The following is a 17,366-nucleotide window of genomic DNA, read 5'->3' as shown; positions in this document are numbered from 1 at the left end:
TACAATGGAAGAAAAATGCTGGGGGCTACCGTAATTTACGGTAACTACCGTAAGCTACGGTAGCCTTCAGCATGCAATTTTGTTTTCTTCATAACTTTTTCGTTTCAACTCCATGTTCTTCACCGTTTTCGCCTACGTTCTCGTAATTTTGTCCTCTATAATGCTATCCTCTTAATTCTTCAATTCCAATAATTGATTTTTTCATTTATTCTCTGTATTCCTTCCATTTTAAGCTCCATTTGTACCTGAAACACAAACAATCGTAGTTATCTAATTCTAGACAATCCCGGGTAGATAGTGGACGGGGGTTGCAACAATATGCTACCAACATTCTTCATGTCAGCTGAAAAGGGGGCTTTTATACTGATTTAAGGATACCGCACACATTAGTAAGTGTGCAACATTATAGGGTTTCTCGTGGGCTGGCTTGGGCCTGGTTCCAATGAGTGTTCGGGCTTGTTTTGCAGCCCAATCCGAAAGGATTAAGGAGGTGTGCGACCCCAAAAGGGGGTGTGCGGCTAGCTCCAATATGCGGCCGGTTTAATAATAATAACAACAACAACAACAACAACAACAACAACAACAACAACCCACGTATTAATCACATAATTCACACATAATTTATCAACAAATCTCGTTTATTAAATTTACATAATTATTTTCACACAATCATGACATAACACGTGCAGGAAAACCCGAAGTGTCATATTATCCCCAAGTTTAAAGAAATTTCATCCTGAAATTTAGCGCGCAACCACTGACAAGCTAGTGTGTTTAAATATTTTCGCAGGGTGTCACACATTTAGGCATTTAAGTGTGGTGTAAGTTATTGAATATCGGCATACGAAGCTAGCAAATGAGTTGCATGCTCTTGCACCATATCCCATAGCATACGAACATGCTTCTCCTCGGTAAGGGTTGCACCGATGGCAACCCGAATCACGTAGACCCCTTCTATCACCGCATGTGTCATGTAAACGAGACCCGACACATTCAGTGAATCCAAGAGAGTCTGGGTCAGACGTTTAGAATCTTCATTGCTAGCATTAGGGGCCAATACCTTAAAACACACGGTAGCAAATTTCCTAGGAACTACAACTTCAAATCTCTTGTCAGCAATCAAAAGTGCTTCAAAATGCTTGGCCAATTTTACATGTTTTCTTATAACCTCTTGTAGCCCGGTTACTCCATAGCTTCTTATCACCATCCATAATTTCATTGCTCTAAAACGACGGCTAAGAGCAATCTGCCAGTCTTTGTAGTCTACCACATTTTTAGTGTCACTCGCTTTGTTCTTCAACAGTTCGGGATCATTAGAAAGAGCTTTTGTAAGATCGGTTTGATCCTTAACCTAGAGACAGCAACAATCTAAAGTGGTCAAGAACCATTTGTGTGGGTTAAAACTGAAGGATGTTGCACCTTCTACACCATCCAGAAAGTGACGAAACTCTGGGCATATGCATGCACTTCCAGCATAAGCAGCATCCACACGAACCCACATAAGGAATCGTTTTGCAATCTCACTTAATGCGAGCAACGGGTCCACCGCTGTCGTTGATGTTGTCCCTAAGGTGAGGCACACGTATAATGGGATCAAACCGGCTCTAACATCCGATTCAATAGCCGTTAATAATGCATCCGGAGATAACTGAAAATTCATGGACTTTTTCGTCTGGATGGATCGAACATTGTTAGGACTTATGCCAACAACTCAACAAGCTTTTTGGAGAGAAAAATATGTCTGATCGGAGCAGTAAACAACAAGCTTACCTAAATCAGCCTCTCTTTGGCTCAACTTCTTCTCTCTAGCAGCAACCAATGTGCATACAAAGCTCTCACATGTACTCCCATGAATGACACCCCCTCCATCACTAGAAAATGAGAATGATTTTGGAAGTTGAAGAAGCTTCAAAAGCCACTCCATGACAACCATCTCGAGCTCGGTGGCAGCAGGAGAAGCCAACCAGTTAAAGCCTACAGAATTAAACCCGGTAAGAAGCATTTCTGTCACACCCCGATTTCCACGTGTCTCACCGGTGGGCCCGGTGGGGGATTACCGTGACGATGTTGGCAACAATATAGTCAAACCACACAATTATATAATGCACAGCGGAAGCATAAGATAAATATATAAATTTCAACCTCTGATTGTAATATCAAAAATGTATTACAGAAGTTGAATATCCACAGTGGATCGTAAATACAGATAAAGTATTGTTCCATTAGATACTGCAATCAAGCTTGCGAGGCTTATCCCGACGCTAGGGAGCTAATACCAGCCAATTACGTTTAGGTACCTGCACTTAATCTTTTTGGGGAAAATACGTCAGTTTACACTGGTAAATACGTTCAACTGACACATTTGAAAATGTTTATTAAAATTGATTTGAATGCACAAGGCACAAACTCTTTTATAACTTGGGAAAATTCATAATGATCTTGTGAACGTTTTACATGTTCTTTTATGCGTTCAGTAGCCCGGGTCGTGCCGGGTTAAAGATTTATAGACACACCACGTTTGCGTAAAACCGTAGTACAGAAACCAACGGCTACGTCTTTTAGTTTTAATGTCGACACTTTATACCGGGTGTACGCCTACACCGGGATGTCGATGGTCGTGGCCATTTCGTAAAATGATGCCAAGGATATCCGGGACAACGGTCATTAAACCCCCCAAAGGCTTATAAGCAACAAAACTGTTTAAATGAGCCGATCATATTATTTAGTTATCCACCTAAGCGATGGACGAATATAATGCTCAATCAAGCGGTATTAATATACCGTAACCCAAGCCCATATAGGGGAAATAAGTCAAAAGTATTTACCTTTGCAAGTATTAATCCTTAATTTAGATCAAGTCACCGATAGCTTTTACTGGGGCTCCTAATCTGGAACGAAGGTTTTAATTAACCTCTTAGAATCCTAACGGTCCTTGTATTAGCCGTAGCTTAAACCGGTTGATTCCGATATATAGATATGGTTAATTCGCACGAAAAGGCGAAAACCGAGAATGGAGTATGATTTGGACCCAACGAGTTCAGAGACTTGTTTTGTATGGGTTTATAGTTCATACTCTGGAATTTGGGGTTCAAATAATATAATTTGACCCATATCGGCTATTGCACGAAAACTAGTTCCATGAGCCGTACCGTGTGCGCAAATAGGCGAAACGGTTAACCATAAGAGTCGTACGCTTATTTCCTAAGTCAATATGCCTTAAAAGTGTTTTGGTATCAGTAGGATACCTTCCGTAATGCCCGTAACGAGTTTAAGTTAGTATTATGCCCCGTAGGGGCTTTTCGGTCATTTTAAAGACTTTAAAAGGGCTTTTTGAGTTCTACAGGAAATCTGAGTTTCCCGAACAGCTTATAAAGCTTAAAATATTTTATTTATTATTTAAAACCAGTAGCAACTGGAATCGGGTCAAAAGACCTCGTAGAACTCCCGTTTTGGCCAAAAAGGGCATATTCGGTATTTACCGAACCGTAGCCATAACCGCAGGTTATGAGCAAGGTAAAAATTATTAAAAATCTTTAAAATTCCCAAAATATTATTTTACCACAGTGGGTAAAAGGTTTGGTGACGAAAACTTGGGTTAGATGGGTGTTATGCTAATTGCGCCATTAATTACAAAACTTTCTTAAAAGTGCGCCTTTTAGCATAACTCTCATTCTAGGCCTCGGATTGACGTGAAACTTCAGGGACATGCTTATAATTTAATAAGCAAGGTTTTGGTCCGTTCACATGTCCGAAATACTCGTTTTAATTTTAAAAGGCCGTTACGGTCAACTTTTAGGCGAATGACGGAAATGCGCTAAAGACTCGGATAACTCATGAACCGACCACAGAGGCTTATACCAACATGTGACCTGGTCCTAAGAGAGTCCTAAGGTATATTTATACCTTGCTAAAACGGGTCAGAACTGAAGTCAAAGCAAAAGTCAAACTTTTGCGACTTTCGGCTCCGAACCGGTTCTATATAGTAAATGATCGATTCAAACGAGCGCAAACATGTTTATATACTTATTATCATATTTTATGATTGTCAAAACAGGTTCCATAACATATATTTCACAGATTATGCTTAAATTGCTAAAATAGCTTTCTGTTGACTTTTTAACCGCGCGTTTGACCCGATATTTGACATAGTTAGAGTGGTGATCAGGGGGAACCCTTTTAGAGGTTTAATACCCACATAAATACCAACTCATAACCATTTTTGATTCGTCATAAGACTGAATCATTTGCAAGATATTGCAATGACAACCGTTAGTTACGACGGTTGCGTTTATAGGCTATAACTATGGAAATGTGACACCACAAAGGGTGAGATTACTTACAGAGGTTGTGTTCTTGACTATAGAGCAGAAGAAAAGCTAGAGAGCTCCTTAGAATGATCAGATAGTGTGTTTTGAGTGTGATGAAGGTTATGAGCACAATGGTGCTATTTATAGTGCAACCATGCCCTCTAGTTCACTACACAACAATCTATACTGACCATGATGATGGGTAGATGTCCCCTGAGGTGTATGGGTCGTGTAGGGGTCACCCATGCTGCCATAATTGATCAAATGATCGTTCAAGAGCTCAAAAGTCAAGAAACCACAACTATTCTGCATCTGGGCGTCGTACGCGACCCGCATGGACATTCCATGCAATCTTTACGCGGGTCGCCTGGGATCAGAAGATCAGACGCGTATTAGAGGGAGCTCGCGGCCCGCCTCGACTTAGGTTTAAACCTTACGCGGGTCGCGTGAGGTTATATTTTCAGAATTTTTCATATCTTTTATAATCATTACAGAATCGGGCCATTAATAACGAAATCTTTCGTAATGATTCACCTGGCCTTTCGGTTCTGAAGGGGTAACTTTGCGGTTTGGCCCTCGGTTATTTACCGATAGGGGCCTCGTGTTAATTACCCGCATTAATAAGTCCCCGGTTTATTTATTAATTATACTGGAAAGCCTTAACTTTCACTGTTGACGCTTTTAACCCTTCTTCTATGTATTTGATCGTAACTTTCTCGTTTCATATCGAAACTTCGCGTAATTCATATATATTATTTTAGTGAGGGTATAATACCGTTACAAAGTCTTTGGGACGTTAAAGGGTCACTCAGAGGTATTATTAAACATGTTGACACAGTTAACCCCTGTAGTTTGAAATTTCCCACTTTCTTCCGCGTTTTATTTTTGTACGATCTATAATTTATTCGTTTGAAGGTTTAAGCGTTATTTAGGGATACTATACAGTATATTTACCCTTGTTGACATTTATAACCCTCGAATTTATATACTTTCAAGGTTTGTCAAAATTAGTCCTTTATTTATTATAGATGCCACGTGTAAACAAATGACACGTGTTAACACATCATTGGACACAAAAATTCGAGGTGTTACATCCTCACCCCCTTAAAATAAATCTCGACCCGAGATTTACTCAAATAAATAGGGGTATTTTTCTTTCATTGTAGCTTCGACTTCCCACGTATATTCAGGACCTCTACGAGCATCCCATTTGACTTTTACAATCGGTACGTGCTTTCTGCGAAGCCTCTTCACCTGTCGATCTTCAATCGACAAAGGTTTTTCTATAAACTTTAAGCTCTCATCTATATGCACATCTGTGTGTGGAATCACCAACGATTCGTCGGCGAAGCACTTTTTGAGATTGCAGATGTGGAACACATTGTGAATTCCATTGAGCTCTTCAGGCAAGTTTAGTTTATAGGCAACTGATCCGACTCGTTCAATGACCTCAAAAGGCCCTATGTATCTCGGACTCAGCTTGCCCTTCTTGCCGAAACGCATCACCCCCTTCCAGGGCGATACCTTAAGTAATACCTTTTCACCCACTTCAAAGTGAAAATCCTTACGCTTTGGATCAGCGTAGCTCTTCTGCCTATCGCGGGCAGCCTTGAGACGTTCCCGGATCTGGACAATCTTGTCCGTTGTTTGGAAAACAATCTCTGGTCCCGATAATTGGACCTCTCCTACTTCCGCCCAACAAACAGGCGATCTGCATTTCCTACCATATAATGCCTCAAAAGGCGCAGCCTTTATGCTGGTGTGGTAGCTATTATTGTAGGAGAATTCGATCAGGGGTAGGTTTTTATCCCAGTTACCACCTAAATCGATCGCACATGCACGAAGCATGTCTTCTAGCGTTTGGATAGTACGCTCACTTTGACCGTCCGTCTGTGGATGGTAAGCCGTACTAAAGTTTAAACGCGTGCCCAAAGATTGCTGGAAACTCTTCCAGAAGTGAGATGTGTATCTAGTATCCCTGTCGGAGATAATAGACACAGGTATGCCGTGTAAGGCTACAATCTTATCAACATAAAGTTGGGCTAACATATCGGAGCTATACGTCTCCTTGATGGGTAGAAAATGAGCTGATTTAGTCAGCCTATCGACTATGACCCATATTGTATCATTTCCTTTCTTGGTCTTGGGTAACTTGGTTATGAAATCCATAGTTACGCATTCCCACTTCCACTCGGGAAGTTCAGGCTGTTGTAGCAAGCCAGACGGCTTTTGGTGCTCGGCTTTAACTTGAGCACAAGTCAAGCACTTTGCTACATGGGCGGCTACAGACTTTTTCAAGCCTATCCACCAATAATTTGCCTTTAAGTCTTGGTACATCTTATCAGCACCAGGATGGACTGAGTATTTGGAACTATGGGCTTCCTGGAGAACAACATCGCGTAGTCCTCCGTAAATCGGAACCCATATACGTCCATTCAGCCTAAGAATTCCATCCTTGCTAAGAGTCAACTGCTCTGCAGTTACTCCCAGCTTTTCATTAGGATAATTAGCTTCCAACACAGCCTCACGCTGCGCAGCTAATATCCTTTCCATCAAATTATTCTTAACTTCAATGCTCTTGGCATTGATTCGAATGGGTTTTACCCTTTCCTTTCTGCTCAAGGCATCGGCGACCACATTCGCCTTGCCGGGATGGTACCTGATTTCACAGTCATAATCATTCAGGGTTTCCATCCAACGGCGTTGTCTCATGTTCAACTCCTTCTGGTTGAACAGGTGCTGGAGGCTTTTGTGATCAGAATAAATCACAAATTTGATACCATAAAGGTAGTGCCTCCACAACTTAAGTGCAAATACAACGGCACCCAACTCCAAGTCATGGGTGGTGTAATTCTTTTCATGCACCTTTAATTGCCTTGAAGCATAGGCAATCACCTTGCCCTTCTGCATAAGCACACACCCCATGCCTGTGTGTGATGCATCGCAGTAAACTACGAATTCATCTGTACCCTCAGGTAAGGTCAACACAGGTGCGTTGCTTAGCTTTTGCTTCAGTATTTCAAAGGACTCTTGCTGCTTCGGGCCCCAAATGTACTTTTCTTTCTTCTTGGTCAAGGAAGTCAAGGGCGCAGCAATCCTCGAAAAATTTTCAATAAATCTCCGGTAGTATCCTGCTAACCCCAGGAAGCTACGGATTTCGGTAGGCGTCTTTGGCTCCTGCCAGTTCATGACTGCCTCTACCTTAGCGGGATCCACTTGGATACCACGCTCACTCACAACGTGTCCTAAAAATTGAACCTCTCGTAGCCAGAATTCACATTTCGAGAATTTGGCGTAGAGTTTCTCACGCTGTAGTAATTCGAGAATGCAACGGAGGTGCTTCTCGTGGTCAGCTTGGTTCTTGGAATATATAAGGATATCGTCGATGAAGACTATGACGAATTTGTCCAAGTATGGCTTGCAAACGCGATTCATGAGATCCATGAACGCAGCCGGTGCATTTGTGAGCCCAAAAGGCATCACTAGGAACTCGTAATGACCATAGCGAGTCCTAAATGCAGTCTTGTGTACATCTTCATCTCTGACCCTTAGTTGATGATAACCCGACCTTAAGTCGATCTTGGAGAAGTAGCTTGCTCCTTGCAGCTGATCGAATAGATCATCGATCCTTGGTAAAGGATATCTATTCTTTATGGTAACTTTATTCAATTCTCTATAGTCGATGCACAACCGCATCGATCCGTCCTTCTTCTTTACAAACAGGACAGGAGCTCCCCAGGGAGATGAACTAGGTCTGATAAAACCTTTCGCCAGCAGTTCATCCAACTGGGTCCTCAGTTCTTTCATTTCCGTTGGCGCTAATCTGTAAGGTGCTCTTGCTATCGGAGCTGCTCCAGGAATGATGTCAATTCTGAACTCCACTTGTCTATCTGGTGGCAAACCAGGTAGTTCTTCAGGAAAAACCTCGGGGTATTCAGAAATGACAGGAAGATCCTCGATCTTCGGCTTTGGTTCTTCAATTATCACCTGAGCCATGTAAATTACACAGCCCCTGTTCAAACACCTTGAAGCTTTCAGCATAGATGCGTCTTCGGGCAATCCGTAATGCGTATCCCCTCGAATGGTAAGAGATTCACCACTCGGAGTCTTTAAGACTATTTGCCTTTTGCCGCAAATGATTTGGGCCTGGTTATGGGATAACCAGTCCATGCCTAGCACGATGTCAAAACCCGCAAGTTTGAAAGGAAGTAGAGATAAAGGAAAAGAATGGTTCCTAATGGATATTTCACATCCCTTTAGAACGGTAGAGACGGTTTCTATCGTTCCGTCTGCCAACTCTACTTCGTATTTTACGTCTAGGGTTTTGATTGGCATATTTAGTAGTTGGCAAAATTTCTGGTCTACAAAGGACTTGTCAGCGCCAGAATCGAACAGTACTCTTGCAAATATATTATTTACGAGAAAGGTACCTGTAAGCACATTGTCGTCCTTGACCGCTTCCTTTGCATCCAAGCGAAATATCCTCGCATTTGATTTCTTCGCTTCTTCTGCCTTCTTGGCATACTTCGGGCAATTACTCTTTATGTGCCCCTTTTCATTGCAATTAAAGCAGGTTGCGTCCTTTATCTTTTTACACTCCACCGTCTTATGCTCCTTGGACTTGCATAGCCCACAGGATGGAGTCTTTTGTTGCGACTGCGAACCAGACGCAAACCTACACTTCCCGGAGTGAGGTTTCTTGCAGACCTTGCAGTAAGGTCTCCCATCAGATTGCCCCTCCTTCCTTGCCTCCGACCCTTTCTTGCCCTCACCGTTTCCACGGTGCTTTTTACCGGACTTTCGTGAGGTATCATCCTCACGCTTTCGCTTCTCAGCCTCCTTGCTCCTTTGTGCCCTCAGACGGACAGCATCAAGTGTAAGAGACAAGGAGAGGTTAGTAACTGACCTGAAGGTCGTCGGCCTAGAGGCCTTCACACTGGCCTTAATCGCCGGTTCTAAGCCCCCAATGAATCGGGCAATTCTTCGTGGTTCTGGTGTCACAAGATATGGCACCAGGCGTGACATAGTGTTAAAGCTTGTCAGATAAGCTTGACAATCCAGATTTGTCATCACTAGTGAGACAAAATCAGCCTCAATCTTCTCAACCTCGTGCTGAGGGCAGTAGTTTTCTTTTATGAGGGTAATAAACTCCCCCCATGACATTTTGTACAAGGCAGACTTACCTGAAGCCTGCACCAGAGCTCTCCACCACGCCAGGGCCTCGCCCTTGAATGACTGGGACACAAACTTAACCACGTCCCTCTCAGCGCACCCGCTGATGTCCACAATCGTGTCCATCTCGTCCAGCCAGGTGATACAATCCACCGCACCTTTCTCCCCTGTAAATTCACGGGGCTTACATGATACAAAGTATTTGTAGGTGCAACCCTTAGCACCAGACGCATCCGTATATTCTCTATCACGGTGAACGCTGTGCTCAGTAGACGAATGCTTGTCGTCATCTTTCTTGGGTTCAGAGGGTGGTTTGGAGTGTGTCTTTGGTTTAGAGTGTGGTTTTGACACAGATCTGCCTTGAGACTCAGTATTTTGACGATCAATAGCTGCCTGGACAGCATTGTTGATCAGAGCCTTTAGCTGTGCGCCTGTCAAATGTACTGACGCATTGTCATAGTCATCTTCGTTTGTGTGGCTGTTTTCTCCGTTGGGATCCGCCATTGTAACTTGAATCTGTTACAGAAGATAACAAAATTTTAATTTAGTAGATTATTATATGATTGTCTTTTATGACAATTTGTCAACCATGGTACAGAGACCATATTTGGTTAACTTTTTATTTCATTAAATATTAGGATTTGAATATATCCTATTTCAACTATATAAGTAGTATTGGCGGCATAAAGCCTAATCATGATGATGTTTTATAATATTAGCCGAGATTCCAGAGAATCAAAGGCATAGAGAGTTGAACCGTAGTCCTGTTATCTCTTTCTGACAGAGAGTCATAGACTACTACTGCCTTTTGTCTTATAAGACAATTATTATGGCCCATAGGCACTACATCTCTAATGGATGTCTTAATATGGTTGGCCCGTAGGCACTACATCGCTAATGGATGTTTTGATAATATTGGCCCGTAGGCATTGCATCACTAAATGAATGTCTTTATAGTACTGGCCCGTAGGCATTGCATCACTAAATGGATGTCTTTATAGTACTGGCCCGTAGGCATTGCATCGCTAAATGGATGTCTTTATAGTACTGGCCCGTAGGCATTGCATCGCTAAATGGATGTCTTTATAGTACTGGCCCGTAGGCATTGCATCGCTAAATGGATGTCTTTATAATATTGACCACCTTCATTGGTGATTTAACCCACGATTTATAAATCATTTAGTTGGGTTTTGAAATCCTTAAAGGATTATTGTATAGGAATGACGTGCGTGATTATAACGAATCACTTCTGCCATGAATGTTAACATGCGTACAGAGGTTAACAGGGAATCAGAATCTTTTCAGCTAGGTCGTACCATCTTGACTGATCTTAAAAGACCCCAAGCTAGGTTTCACCCCCTTAAGATTCTTTACTAGGCAGATCAATATAAAAGGAATGGTTTTGATTTATTTTTATATATATTAAAACAAAACCCATAACATACGTTCCAAAAATCACAAATACAAGTACATATTGCCCTAAACGGGTCTTTCAAATAATACATACCTCCATAGAGGTTTTTAAAATAAGTGACAAGTCCACGCAGGGACTAATATAAGATAGGTGTCTATGCAAGGACTAAAGATAAGTCCACGTAGGGACTGAAATACGATAAGTTGTCCACGCAGGGACTTATTTCAGAGTAGAAATTACATTCAAACTACTATTAAGGCTAGTGGTCACGTTTCTTCTTTTTGCCCTTTAGTAAATTCGCCAAGCCCTTGAGAAATCCTCGGTGGCTTTTCTTTTCTTCCTCGAACTCTCTCTCCACACGATCTAGTCGATGGAGTATTTCTTCCTGTTCAGGAGGAGAAAATCGTGGTTGTGGCGCTTGATGCGGAACTGGAGGTCTGGGAGGTATTGGATACCCATGAGCTGAGTAGTCCGGTGGTCCCATGTTTCCATGTGCTCCGTCAGGGTAGCGCGCATTATATCTAGCTGACACCACATATGGGTCGTGCTCATAGCCGTAGTTGTATTGTGGTTGTGATGGTTCAAACGGGTTGTAAGCCGTTGGACCTGTGTAAGCTGGTATGGGTTGGTCATACCCAAATGGTGGCGAATTTCGTGCAGTAGGTGCGGAGTTCGCTTCTTGTATAGGACTTGAAGGTCCTTCTTCTTGTAGCGGCGGATAGTGGCTGCTACTAGAATGTCGAGGAGTGCTGAAGTGGTTACCCCCTCCTCCTCGTGTAGACATACGAGCATTGGTCCTCCTACGCCTCGGCGGATCAGGTATAACTGGTTGTGCCGGTGGCGGAGGTGGTGGCGTAACTGCCTCAAAGCGTGAATCCTCAGATGGATCCTGTGGATGTCTCGGTTGCGATGTCTGATGAGATGGTGTGTTGTACCACTCATGTCGGTCAAACAAGGCCATAAAGCTATCTGGGCCTTGATATTGTGGACCATGATATGAAGATCCATCAGATACTTCTATCGGATGCGTGGGCGTACCACGAGCTGGTTCAGTTGGATCCTCATCTTCCTCCATGGGATCTTCAGAAAAATGGTCTTGTGGTCCTAGTGGAACAAAACCTGAAGGTTCCTGTATGTAGTCAGCCGGATTAAACTGAGCTACGTAGTATGGACTAGGGTCGTCGTAGTTCCGGTGCGAAACCGAACGTTGTAGAGGTATGAAGGAAGGTTGTGGGTTGTTGGGATTATTTTCTGAATCTGGCCCAAAGGAGTGTCGGTAGGATGGCGTTGAGCTGTGCGAAGTGGAATGCCTCGCTGGTTCGTAAAGATCTCTTCGTCGTTGTGGCTCTTCGCTTCGTGTCATCGAAGGATGTCTTGTACCAGATGGTCCAGCTTCTTGATCGTGATGTGTCACGATTTCTCCTCGGCCTCTACGTCCCCTTCCTCTTCCTCGGAATATAACAGGTGGCATTTTCCTGCTCCAAAACTTATTAAAAATCAAATCGAAAATAAAGACAAAAAAAGGAGTAATAATCCGAATTTGTCCTAAGTTATTGTCTAGACTCAAGTATGTGCAATTGTGTCACTGAGATTAAACACATTAGGATAGTGTTCAATTCACTCAATGTTGGCTCTGATACCAACCTGTCACACCCCGATTTCCACGTGTCTCACCGGTGGGCCCGGTGGGGGATTACCGTGACGATGTTGGCAACAATATAGTCAAACCACACAATTATATAATGCACAGCGGAAGCATAAGATAAATATATAAATTTCAACCTCTGATTGTAATATCAAAAATGTATTACAGAAGTTGAATATCCACAGTGGATCGTAAATACAGATAAAGTATTGTTCCATTAGATACTGCAATCAAGCTTGCGAGGCTTATCCCGACGCTAGGGAGCTAATACCAGCCAATTACGTTTAGGTACCTGCACTTAATCTTTTTGGGGAAAATACGTCAGTTTACACTGGTAAATACGTTCAACTGACACATTTGAAAATGTTTATTAAAATTGATTTGAATGCACAAGGCACAAACTCTTTTATAACTTGGGAAAATTCATAATGATCTTGTGAACGTTTTACATGTTCTTTTATGCGTTCAGTAGCCCGGGTCGTGCCGGGTTAAAGATTTATAGACACACCACGTTTGCGTAAAACCGTAGTACAGAAACCAACGGCTACGTCTTTTAGTTTTAATGTCGACACTTTATACCGGGTGTACGCCTACACCGGGATGTCGATGGTCGTGGCCATTTCGTAAAATGATGCCAAGGATATCCGGGACAACGGTCATTAAACCCCCCAAAGGCTTATAAGCAACAAAACTGTTTAAATGAGCCGATCATATTATTTAGTTATCCACCTAAGCGATGGACGAATATAATGCTCAATCAAGCGGTATTAATATACCGTAACCCAAGCCCATATAGGGGAAATAAGTCAAAAGTATTTACCTTTGCAAGTATTAATCCTTAATTTAGATCAAGTCACCGATAGCTTTTACTGGGGCTCCTAATCTGGAACGAAGGTTTTAATTAACCTCTTAGAATCCTAACGGTCCTTGTATTAGCCGTAGCTTAAACCGGTTGATTCCGATATATAGATATGGTTAATTCGCACGAAAAGGCGAAAACCGAGAATGGAGTATGATTTGGACCCAACGAGTTCAGAGACTTGTTTTGTATGGGTTTATAGTTCATACTCTGGAATTTGGGGTTCAAATAATATAATTTGACCCATATCGGCTATTGCACGAAAACTAGTTCCATGAGCCGTACCGTGTGCGCAAATAGGCGAAACGGTTAACCATAAGAGTCGTACGCTTATTTCCTAAGTCAATATGCCTTAAAAGTGTTTTGGTATCAGTAGGATACCTTCCGTAATGCCCGTAACGAGTTTAAGTTAGTATTATGCCCCGTAGGGGCTTTTCGGTCATTTTAAAGACTTTAAAAGGGCTTTTTGAGTTCTACAGGAAATCTGAGTTTCCCGAACAGCTTATAAAGCTTAAAATATTTTATTTATTATTTAAAACCAGTAGCAACTGGAATCGGGTCAAAAGACCTCGTAGAACTCCCGTTTTGGCCAAAAAGGGCATATTCGGTATTTACCGAACCGTAGCCATAACCGCAGGTTATGAGCAAGGTAAAAATTATTAAAAATCTTTAAAATTCCCAAAATATTATTTTACCACAGTGGGTAAAAGGTTTGGTGACGAAAACTTGGGTTAGATGGGTGTTATGCTAATTGCGCCATTAATTACAAAACTTTCTTAAAAGTGCGCCTTTTAGCATAACTCTCATTCTAGGCCTCGGATTGACGTGAAACTTCAGGGACATGCTTATAATTTAATAAGCAAGGTTTTGGTCCGTTCACATGTCCGAAATACTCGTTTTAATTTTAAAAGGCCGTTACGGTCAACTTTTAGGCGAATGACGGAAATGCGCTAAAGACTCGGATAACTCATGAACCGACCACAGAGGCTTATACCAACATGTGACCTGGTCCTAAGAGAGTCCTAAGGTATATTTATACCTTGCTAAAACGGGTCAGAACTGAAGTCAAAGCAAAAGTCAAACTTTTGCGACTTTCGGCTCCGAACCGGTTCTATATAGTAAATGATCGATTCAAACGAGCGCAAACATGTTTATATACTTATTATCATATTTTATGATTGTCAAAACAGGTTCCATAACATATATTTCACAGATTATGCTTAAATTGCTAAAATAGCTTTCTGTTGACTTTTTAACCGCGCGTTTGACCCGATATTTGACATAGTTAGAGTGGTGATCAGGGGGAACCCTTTTAGAGGTTTAATACCCACATAAATACCAACTCATAACCATTTTTGATTCGTCATAAGACTGAATCATTTGCAAGATATTGCAATGACAACCGTTAGTTACGACGGTTGCGTTTATAGGCTATAACTATGGAAATGTGACACCACAAAGGGTGAGATTACTTACAGAGGTTGTGTTCTTGACTATAGAGCAGAAGAAAAGCTAGAGAGCTCCTTAGAATGATCAGATAGTGTGTTTTGAGTGTGATGAAGGTTATGAGCACAATGGTGCTATTTATAGTGCAACCATGCCCTCTAGTTCACTACACAACAATCTATACTGACCATGATGATGGGTAGATGTCCCCTGAGGTGTATGGGTCGTGTAGGGGTCACCCATGCTGCCATAATTGATCAAATGATCGTTCAAGAGCTCAAAAGTCAAGAAACCACAACTATTCTGCATCTGGGCGTCGTACGCGACCCGCATGGACATTCCATGCAATCTTTACGCGGGTCGCCTGGGATCAGAAGATCAGACGCGTATTAGAGGGAGCTCGCGGCCCGCCTCGACTTAGGTTTAAACCTTACGCGGGTCGCGTGAGGTTATATTTTCAGAATTTTTCATATCTTTTATAATCATTACAGAATCGGGCCATTAATAACGAAATCTTTCGTAATGATTCACCTGGCCTTTCGGTTCTGAAGGGGTAACTTTGCGGTTTGGCCCTCGGTTATTTACCGATAGGGGCCTCGTGTTAATTACCCGCATTAATAAGTCCCCGGTTTATTTATTAATTATACTGGAAAGCCTTAACTTTCACTGTTGACGCTTTTAACCCTTCTTCTATGTATTTGATCGTAACTTTCTCGTTTCATATCGAAACTTCGCGTAATTCATATATATTATTTTAGTGAGGGTATAATACCGTTACAAAGTCTTTGGGACGTTAAAGGGTCACTCAGAGGTATTATTAAACATGTTGACACAGTTAACCCCTGTAGTTTGAAATTTCCCACTTTCTTCCGCGTTTTATTTTTGTACGATCTATAATTTATTCGTTTGAAGGTTTAAGCGTTATTTAGGGATACTATACAGTATATTTACCCTTGTTGACATTTATAACCCTCGAATTTATATACTTTCAAGGTTTGTCAAAATTAGTCCTTTATTTATTATAGATGCCACGTGTAAACAAATGACACGTGTTAACACATCATTGGACACAAAAATTCGAGGTGTTACAATTTCGCCTAGAAAGTTTCCGGTACTTGCATTGGATTGGAAATAAGCGAAAAAACCAGGACTTTGCCAATGGGTTAGGCCAGGAATGATATGTTTCTGAACGTCTTGCAGTATGGTTTCGATGGGTTGGGGTTGCAGTGGTGCTGATAGGGGCATGGTTTTTGTGAGAAAACCAGGTTCAACTTGGCTACAAACAGGATAGTTTTCGATATTTAAGTGGTAATCGGCTAGGAAATCAACCACTATGTGGGCTTGTCTCCTGAACTCCTCAGGGTCTAGAGGGTTCATCATTGCTTGGCTGCCCATTTTGCTAAATTTCTATATATTTTGAGCTTAATTATGTTCTATTTTAGCCTACGGTTACAAGGCATATTTATAGAGGACTTCTGCCGTGAATGCCTCCCCTCAAATAATACCTCCTTTCCTTTTTATATGCAGTCGTCCAAATTCCTTCAAGCCCGTCTCTAACTGGCCCAATATTAAGAAAAATATGAAACATTCGGTCAACATATTCCTTTTGTCATTGGTCAACATATTCCTTTTGTCATTCTATGAATTAATTACAACTCTCAAGATATGGCCATATTAGTCTCTCAATTTTCATGAGGTATTTTTAAACAACCTTTCATCTCATAACATTTTTGGTCACTTGAACTTTAATCCTAATTCTTAGTTCTTCGTTTATTTATCATTTAAGTTCGTTTTTGCTTCCTTTTGTATCAGGACCTGGCAAAACACAAACTAATCAAATATAAACGTATAAAGACTAAAAATGACTAAAAAACTATAGAAATAAATACAAAACACACGGGTAAATGACGGTATTTTTCAACACATCATATACATATGAAAATGGTTGGTTTTTTTAACATGCGAAGTTTGATTCCCCCATGTGATTTCATGTTATTAACGTGCGATTTCTAATCGCATACGTAATGTACGTTAAGACCAATTGTACGATTTAAAGGATCTGTTAGGAACCACCCTTTATTGCGAGAACCGCGAGAACCAATGTGAACACAACAAAAAATACCTAAAAATAGCTAAAAAAACACACAAATGTTTTTTTAAACAATTTTTTTTTTAAAATCGCGACTTTTAGTAACCAAAAAAAATTTAGCGATTTTAATGTAAAAAATATAAAAAAAAATTGTGTGTTTTTTTTATTTTTTTTAGATTTTTTTAGGTTTTTTTGGGGTTTAGTTTTTAGCATTTTAGCTTGAGGGGGAGGGGGGTTTTAGGTTTTTGAGGGGGGTGTGTGTGTGTGTGGGGGGGGGGTTAGGTTTTTTTTTTAGCTATTTTAGGTTGTGTTCACATTGGTTCTCGCGGTTCTCGCAATAAAGGTGGTTCTTGCATGAACCTTACCCTATATATATATATATATCGGGTTAGGTTAATGTACAAATGCCCTTATCGTACATTACGTACGCTACA

General features: G+C 41.4%; 1 pseudogene; it reads right to left on the bottom strand.

Annotated features, from left to right (window-relative positions):
- Positions 1 to 599: 599 nt before the first annotated feature.
- Positions 600 to 16,238, bottom strand: LOC110910976 (annotated as a pseudogene).
- Between the last annotated feature and the right edge of the window lie 1,128 nt (positions 16,239 to 17,366).

This window comes from Helianthus annuus, chromosome 1 (genome assembly GCF_002127325.2).
Source record: "Helianthus annuus cultivar XRQ/B chromosome 1, HanXRQr2.0-SUNRISE, whole genome shotgun sequence".
Taxonomy (NCBI): domain Eukaryota; kingdom Viridiplantae; phylum Streptophyta; class Magnoliopsida; order Asterales; family Asteraceae; genus Helianthus; species Helianthus annuus.
Note: the sequence above shows the minus strand (reverse complement) of the source record. Positions and strands in the feature narration are given on the sequence as shown.